We start from the raw sequence: 9,665 nt of genomic DNA, 5'->3' as shown, positions 1-9,665 counted from the left end.
CGAAGCATTTAGGCAACTCCATGCTAAGCATTTAGACAACCTTACACGTTTGAGATCATAATCGCACTCTGCAGTTGTTACAAGCTCGTTAATATGTGCAATAGTGTGAACTGGAAAGTACTGATAACTGATAAAATGTGGGAGTGAATAGTAAGGTACTCTATTAATTTGATCTGAATATCTTGGGATTTCCGATTTTCTACTTGATATGTTTCAGTGACATATTAAATTTTTTTGTGAATGTGCGCTAGCAACTGTTTTTCTGTTTCCACTTGATGTATCTCTGGAATGTTTTAAGTAGAAGTTGTATTGTAAGAATACGTTTTTGGTGAGACATTTAATTCTCACGTTGTGTGTGTCGTTAGTAAACTTATTCCTATTGTTCGTGTTGTAAATTATCTGTGAATAGCTTAACTGCGTCAGCATCTGTGATTCTGAGTAATTCTACTTTCTCTCTTCTTTAACTAAGCATCACTAATGAAGATGCTTAAATGCTGCCTTATGACCATCATAGCAAGATAAACCACTAACTATGGAGTTTCATGAGAGACACATTTTTCATGAGGAAGAGCTGGAATAAGAGCAAATTACCAATCACTGTTGGTATTGGCCTTTATTAGTCAGGATTATTAATGTGGGAAAGAAATCAAAGTCTTATGATAGTGCCATTTACCACTACTTTCAGTATGGCACGTACAGTGATACGAATATGTGTCTGTCCTTTCGAGCGTGTCCAAAAGAACAGACACCATGCAGAATCCGCAGCTGAGAAACATTACTTGTAAGTTGAAGGGGGATCACTGCTGTCAGCTGCAGTGGGACGTTAAGCGGAATGAGCGGCGACGAACGAAAATGTGTACCGGACCGAGATTCGACCCCGGGGTATCCTGCTTACCAGGTAGATGTGATAACTACTACGCCATCCAGGTCACAGTGTTCTGGTACCCGACGGACTATCTCGGCACGCCTCACAGTCGATCCAGGAATTGCGGATAGGTGACGCTCGGTGGGAATGTGGATCGGCTGTGATGTGCGGCTGGGCGGCTGGTTCCGGTGGAGGTTCGAGTCCACCGTCGGACATGGGTGTGTGTGTTTGTCCTTAGGATAATTTAGGTTAAGTAGTGTGTAAGCTTAGGGACTGATAACCTTGGCAGTTAAGTCCCAAACGATTTCACACACATTTGAACATTTTTTGATCAGCTGTGAGGCGTGCCGAAATAGTCCACACAGGTACAATAACACTGTGCCCTGGACAGCGTAGTAGTTACCATACCTGCCTGGTAAGCAGGAGATCCCGGGTTCGAGTCCCCGTCCAGTACACATTTTCGCTCGTCGCTCTCATTCCGCTTCATGTCGCGCAGCAGCTGATAACACTGAACCCCCTTCAATGTACACATAAAATGTGTTCCTAGTTATTGCTACTAAGTACTGTTAGTACTTTAATTACCTAGTGTACAGTGTGTGCTCGTAACTGAGTGTGACATTGATCGTTACGTTCCATTACAAGATTGTGTTCTAGGAGAATAACAGGAAATTATGTAATTATTTCTCTTCCTGGTTTACTGTATACTGCTGACAAACTAAACGTTTTGCTTAATGTTGGATGAGTTTTGTGTTGCGAAACACATCTGGGTTTCTAGTATTCAAGAAATTAAAATATTTTGTCTTTATTTTAATTGTGTTCTGATTTAAAGACATAGCTATGTTTCCACAGGGGGATCAAACACCTCAGTATCTTGAAAGACATATGACATTTCTTAAAGCTCCACTAATTCACATTGTCTTGCAACTTTTCGTTCACTGTGTGTCCAGAAAACGTGTGGCATTCCTCATCGTTCCTACCAGAGTTCTGAGTTCCCAGGATTTTTTATTTTGAAGAGCAGAGGATCATTTTGGACAACAATTATTGTAGACATTTCTACAGAGTCTTTTAGGTAATTTATACATACATAGCTATTTCCGAAATCATTTTGAACATTAAATACCTTTGAAACTAATTTTAATGCATATAGGACGAAAAAATGAGGTAAGCGCCTTATTATCAAATTAATAGTACCCTGACAGAATTTTCAGTCAAAGGTATGAAAGTCACGAGAACGTGTCGTGTTTAAAGTTTCTACAGGCATTGGAAATTTGGGAAACATAAGAGCTTTGCCGTGTTTTCTGGTTTAACGAACGTTGTTTCAGAAGATGCAACATTTCATCGAATAATATGGGTGCCGTGGGCATTCGGAACATTTTGAACGATAATTGGAGACGAAAATTTACTAAAATATCGCAAAAAATGGATCCGAGCTGCTTGACTTGAAGAGGGAAACGTCTATCTGTCCCTTTCACATCCGATATTTTTTCTGGAGAAAAGAAAATTTTTCTTGATGTGGTAATGCTCTTAACTGATTTTTTAAAAATGATTTGAGACCGAGGTTTATACATAAATATGTACCCATTTTCAAAACGTACTTCTTACACTTGGCTTCATTTTTTGACTACAAGAAAGTTAAATCCCCGAAACGGGAGAGCAAAAACAAATTTAAAATTAGTTTGTCTTCAGTCCAAAAGATGAGTATTTGCAGCAAATTGTCAGAAAAAATTTACTTGATTGCACAAATCGTAGAAAAGTTTTGTTCCGTTATTTTACGGAATGGAAAAAAAATTCTTTGGTTTAATTACAAGATTATGTAGGAGAAAGAAGCACGAGTGAACTGATAGAGTTTCAGATCAGAAACTAGCGGTGTAGGACGTGGCACTCTACATGGCCGTCAGTAATGGATTCGGATCATGATACCCTCTCTTAACGGTCTGGTGCAATACCTGTCGTCCTGTGACATCTTAGATCGTCGAATTCCATTCTGGAGCAGCAGTCTGCTTTCAACTGCAGGTGGTGGTTTAAGTCGGCGCTACAGAAGTGTGTGGCTTTGGATCGGAAGAGATTTCTCTACTTTCTGGCGGCTACCTGAAGCGGTAAGGACTGCCGGTCTTGAGCGTCAGATGTAGGTGGAACTCGCCATCTGTAGTACCGTCGACAGAACTGACAGAGCCGAGGGGAGGCTCAGACGATTCTATGACCGTGTAAGTTGCAGATTCGTCGACTTGCACCACTGGTTGGCCGGCCGGAGTGGCCGTGCGGTTCTAGGCGCTACAGTCTGGAACCGAGCGACCGCTACGGTCGCAGGTTCGAATCCTGCCTCTGGCATGGATGTGTGTGATGTCCTTAGGCTAGTTAGGTTTAATTAGTTCTAAGTTCTAGGCGACTGATGACCTCAGAAGTTAAGTCGTATAGTGCTCAGAGCCATTTGAACCACTGGGTGGTCGGTTTCGGGGTTCCGTTTAACAGGCCAGGGGTACGCTACACACAGGAAGCAGCTACACAGGTGGGTGGGGTGTGTGTGTGAAGGGGACTGTGCGGACTTTATGTTAGAAGGTCTCGCGAAACTACAGAAAGGGTTTCCATCTAAGAGGCTGCGGAGCAAATACAGGAAGGTAGACCTAACAACCATCTGTATTGTATTTGTATATTGTCGTAGTTATGTTGGGAAAGAACCAGAGCTCCAAGCGCTAATAAGAAAACACTGAAGCTCAAATCGTTATAGGTATGGAAAACCAGCTGAAGCCTGAAGTAAGTTCAGACGAAATATTTACTCATGACCTAATCGTGTTCAGAAAGGACAGATTAAATACAGTTGGTGGTAGAGTGTGACTTACTGTCAGAAGTAATTTATCTTGTAGCGGAAATAGGTTCCTCTCACCGACCCTCCTACTCAGATGATACAGTTGCTGAACAGTTCAAAGAAAACTTGAGTCTCACTGCAAATGCGTACCCCCGTCATACAATTATAGTAGATGGTGACTTCAGTCAATGTCCGATTGGTGAAAATACACACATCAAGAAAAGTTTTGCATCAACTCGATTCCGACAGTTCCGTAACCTGTACAGAAAATTGGAATAGAGATCAACATAAACATCATTTCCTCTCTTTTTATTGCTCATGAAAACCACACATTGCATGTTTTACCACAATACAGCAAGACCTGAAGAGGTGGTACCTCTAATACCCAGTAGCACATCCTCATGCATTGATGCATGCCTGTATTCATCGTGGCATACTACACAAAAATTCATAAAGGTACTGATGGTCCAGATTGTCCGACTTCTCAACGGCGATTCGGCGTAGATCCCTCAGAGTAGTTGGTGGGTCAGGTCGTCCATAAAAAGCTCTTTTCAGTCTACCCAGGCATGTTCGACAGGGTTCATGTCTGGAGAACATGCTGACCTCTCTAGTCGAGTGAAGTCGTAATCCTGAAGGAAGTCATTCAGAAGACGTGCAGGATGGGGGTGCGAATTGTCGTCCATGAAGATGAATGCCACGCCAATATGCTGCCGACATGGCTGCACCACTGGTCAGAGGATGGCATTCACGTATCGTACAGTCATTACTTCGCCTTCCATGACCACCAGTGGCGTACATCGGCCCCACATAATGCCACTCCACCAGGGAAACCTCCACTTTGTTGCATTAGCTGGACAGTGTGTCTAAGGCGTTCAGCCTGAGCGGGTTGCCTTCAAACACGTCTCCGACCATTGTCTGGTTGAAGGCATATGCTACACTCATCGGTGAAGATAACGTGATGCCAATCCTGAGCAGTCCATTCGACATGTTGTTGGGGCCATTTGTGCCGCGCTGCATGGTGTCGTAGTTACAAAGATGGACCTCACCATGGACGTCGGGAGTAAAGTTGCGCATCATGCAGTCTATTGTGCACAGTTTGAGTCGTAACACGACGTCCTGTGGCTGCACAAAAAGCATTTTTCAACATGGTGGCGTTGCTGTCAGGGTTTCTCCGGGCCATAATCCTTAGGTAGCGGTTTTCCACTGCAGAAGTAGCCCTTGGGTGGTCTGAGCGAGGCATGTCATCGACGGCTCCTGTCCCTCTGTATCTCCTTCAAGCCCGAACAACATCGCTTTGGTTCACTCCGAGACGCCTGGACACTTCCCTTGTTGAGAGCCCTTCCTGGCACAAAGTAACAATGCGGACGTGATCGAATCGCGGTACTGACAGTCTAGCTGTGGTTCAACTACAGACAACACGGGCCGTGTACCTCATTCCTGGTGCAATGACTGGAGCTGATCGGCTGTCGGACCCCCTCCGTCAAATAGGCACTGCTCATGCATGGTTGTTTACATCTTTGGGCGGGTTTAGTTACATCTCTAAACAGTCAGAGGGACTGTGTCTGTGATTTTTGATAATTACTATAACAAAGATATCAAATGCACACACTTATTGATACAATGTTGGTCAAAAGCTAAAATTGTCCTCACAGCCCATAAAGACAGTCCTGATCATTCATCACAGTAGTAGTTGCACAAAGTCTGAACAGTAAAAGAAAATGCACACGGGTGTAGTGGATTTCCATGCAGTCTTGAAGAAGGACAGTGCTGACTCTTGATATGCAGACAGGTAATGGGCCCCAACAGAGCAAACTGACAACAGAGTCAGTCGAAGTTTTGAAGAATATTGGTAGGTAGGTCATCACAGAGCAGATCCACTGTAGTCCTGGTAGAGATTATGGTATTGGTGGTCCATCAAAGGTGAAGACCCACTGTAGTACTTGTATAGATGGCCAGCAGCCACGTGTTGTGACTGTCACCATCGAAGGGTCTTGCGGATAATATAGCAAGTCCTTAAACCACCACTTGTGCAGTCACAAACTTTTTGGATTGTCCTTAGACCCATCAATGCTGTTAACCAGTCCCTTGCTGACTTATCAACACACGTGCGAGCCCTAAAAGTCCCCTTTTTTCTCACATATTGTGCATATACTATGAATAACATAAACCTGTGCAGTACCCTGAAATGTCCCCTTAAAACAATTATACACGACTGTGCTTAAACTGACACACAATATTTTGATCGCAACGCAATCTGACTTTCAATAATCCCTACAAAAGAATGGCCCGGACTAACATTACCCTATACCTTTCACAAATCATTTACCTCACCAAAAATCTTCGTTACTCGAACTACTGCAATACATCGAGCGCCACTACTGCCAGCTAACTAAAAGATTCAAACTAAGGAATCACTAACCACTGATAGGCACAGTTAGCAAATGAAAGATTTTAATAGAGAACAAACAATGTATTTACCTTAATAGTCATAATATACACTCCTGGAAATGGAAAAAAGAACACATTGACACCGGTGTGTCAGACCCACCATACTTGCTCCGGACTCTGCGAGAGGGCAGTACAAGCAATGATCACACGCACGGCATAGCGGACACACCAGGAACCGCGGTGTTGGCCGTCGAATGGCGCTAGCTGCGCAGCATTTGTCTCAGCCAGTTTGCCGTGGCATACGGAGCTCCATCGCAGTCTTTAACACCGGTAGCATGCCGCGACAGCGTGGACGTGAACCGTATGTGCAGTTGACGGACTTTGAGCGAGGGCGTATAGTGGGCATGCGGGAGGCCGGGTGGACGTACCGCCGAATTGCTCAACACGTCGGGCGTGAGGTCTCCACAGTACATCGATGTTGTCGCCAGTGGTCAGCGGAAGGTGCACGTGCCCGTCGACCTGGGACCGGACCGCAGCGACGCACGGATGCACGCCAAGACCGTAGGATCCTACGCAGTGACGTAGGGGACCGCACCGCCACTTCCCAGCAAATTAGGGACACTGTTGCTCCTGGGGTATCGGCGAGGACCATTCGCAACCGTCTCCATGAAGCTGGGCTACGGTCCCGCACACCGTTAGGCCGTCTTCCGCTCACGCCCCAAAATCGTGCAGCCCGCCTCCAGTGGTGTCGCGACAGGCGTGAATGGAGGGACGAATGGAGACGTGTCGTCTTCAGCGATGTGAGTCGCTTCTGCCTTGGTGCCAATGATGGTCGTATGCGTGTTTGCCGCCGTGCAGGTGCGCGCCACAATCAGGACTGCATACGACCGAGGCACACAGGGCCAACACCCGGCATCATGGTGTGGGGAGCGATCTCCTACACTGGCCGTACACCTCTGGTGATCGTCGAGGGGACACTGAATAGTGCACGGTACATCCAAACCGTCATCGAACCCATCGTTCTACCATTCCTAGACCGGCAAGGGAACTTGCAGTTCCAACAGGACAATGCACGTCCGCATGTATCCCGTGCCACCCAACGTGCTCTAGAAGGAGTAAGTCAACTACCCTGGCCAGCAAGATCTCCGGATCTGTCCCCCATTGAGCATGTTTGGGACTGGATGAAGCGTCGTCTCACGCGGTCTGCACGTCCAGCACGAACGCTGGTGCAACTGAGGCGCCAGGTGGAAATGGCATGGCAAGCCGTTCCACAGGACTACTTCCAGCATCTCTACGATCGTCTCCATGGGAGAATAGCAGCCTGCATTGCTGCGAAAGGTGGATATACATTGTACTAGTGCCGACATTGTGCATGCTCTGTTGCCGGTGTCCATGTGCCTGTGGTTCTGTCAGTGTGATCATGTGATGTATCTGACCCCAGGAATGTGTCAATAAAGTTTCCCCTTCCTGGGACAATGAATTCACGGTGTTCTTATTTCAATTTCCAGGAGTGTATATATCAGTTCATGACATCAATTCTTACAAATTTCAAAACTCCACCATCTCTTTCCCCACGTCCACCACTGATGGCGGCTCACCTCCAATTGCGCAACGCTACGCGCTGTTAACATCCAGCCGCCCAACACTACAATGGCGACTATTACAACAATGCCAACCAGCCACTGACTGCACACAGCACAGCCAGTGATTTTTCATAGAGAGCGCTATGTGGCGTAATCAATAAAAAAACCTAAACAGCCTACTTACAAACCCTACTCTATACTTAATTTGAGAAATTGGTGTCTATACAATTACAAATTTACGGCATAAGAATACAATTATAAAGATAAAGAAAACATAATTAAAGAACATAATAATACAGATAACATTTGTAGCAATACAAGCTTTACAAAAGAATAGAAATAAACATATACATCAGTGTTACAGGATTTACGACATAAGTGAAAAAACGTAACAAATTAGAATATATTTTGAAACATTAACTTCGCACATGAGCATTAAAACAAGTAAGAATAAATAATGTCTAAACACCTTTACAAAGTAAATAACATATTATTAATGCAAATTAACAGTATGCCTCATCATAGTGAATATAGATTAGTATTAGAACAGAAAAAAATTTATTAAACAGCACACAGAGACACGCAGAACACAAATACACAAGGGTACACGAACACATAGCGGAATAACACAGAAAATGTTAGGGGGAAGGTGAACCAAAGGCTGTGACTTAATGGCAGAACGCTTAGAAGATGCAACGGATGTACTACAGAGAGTGCCTACACTACGCTCGTCAGTCCACTTTTTGAGTACTGCTTTACGGTGTGGGATCCTTACCACACACGATTCATGTAACATATCGAGAAGAGAACAACATTATGTACTATCGAAAAATAGGTGAGAGAGTGTCACTGACATGATACAGGATTTTGGGTGGACATAATTAAATCAAAGTTGTTTTTCGTTGCGGCAGAATTTTCTCAGGAAAATTAAATCAGCAACTTTGTCCTCTGAATGCGAAAATATTTTGCGACGACCCACATAGCAAGAAACAATCATCATAAAAGGATAAGAGAAATCCGAGCTCGCACGGTAAGATACTGGTGTACTGATAGCAATTGGAATCATAGAGAGTTATTGTGGAGGTGGTTCGATGAACCCTCTGCAAGACACTTAAGTGTAATTAGCAGAGTATCCATGCAGTTGTAGATGTGTGCATCTCTATACTCTAGGGCGGGAAAAACAGAAAAGAGAGTGATTAAATGAACTCGCTGTAATCTGTCGAGGGAAAAAGTTAGATGAGAGTCGAAAACAATTGAAACGGGGTTGCCATAGAAACTGAGTCTGCATCTCTCTATTTGAGGCCTATTAATTATTATTGTTTGTCTCTACTAGACATAGTTTATTCGTATCAGTGTTCATTCAGAGCGGATACTAAATTGCCCCTTTCTTTATTTTTTGATAAAAACATTTAAAAAATTTCATTCAAACACTAGTTGCGCTCGTTATTACATGGCTGTGTGTTTCTCACTGAATCAGTTCACGGCAAACGCAACGGTATCACTAAGTTAAAAAGTTCTCTCAACTGTACTTTTATCACTAGTTCATCAAGACATATAGAAACAACACATGAGCAACTAATCCAATTTGAAATGAAATGAGTTTTTCAAATATTAAAAGCTAAAGGAATTTATTTAATAATCTAGTTGTTCAGTCAGTAAAGATCTGTGACTTCGATTTACATGATTTCCTATTGGCTATGGCGGCAGATTAGAAGTTTACAATGAATATACCCTTATAGAATTGTTTCAATATATTTCGACAATATCTTCTTCTTTTCTTCTTTTCAAGTATTACACGAAATCGCCTGCTACGGTACCTACCGTTGCTGAGGTCTTCCAACTTTTCTTCCATGACACTTATAATTTCTAGTCTTTAAAGGGAGTCTGCCACTGACCATTGTTTTATGTGCTCGTTCCATTTTCTCCCACAGTCTAGAGTTTTATACTTTGGACTAAAAATCCATAGTTGTTATCAAATTTCTTGATTCCTTATTCTGTTTCTATTCAGAAACATTTAACTCGTCTC

This window comes from Schistocerca gregaria, chromosome 7 (genome assembly GCF_023897955.1).
Source record: "Schistocerca gregaria isolate iqSchGreg1 chromosome 7, iqSchGreg1.2, whole genome shotgun sequence".
Lineage (NCBI taxonomy): Eukaryota > Metazoa > Arthropoda > Insecta > Orthoptera > Acrididae > Schistocerca > Schistocerca gregaria.
This window is presented reverse-complemented; position numbering follows the sequence as displayed.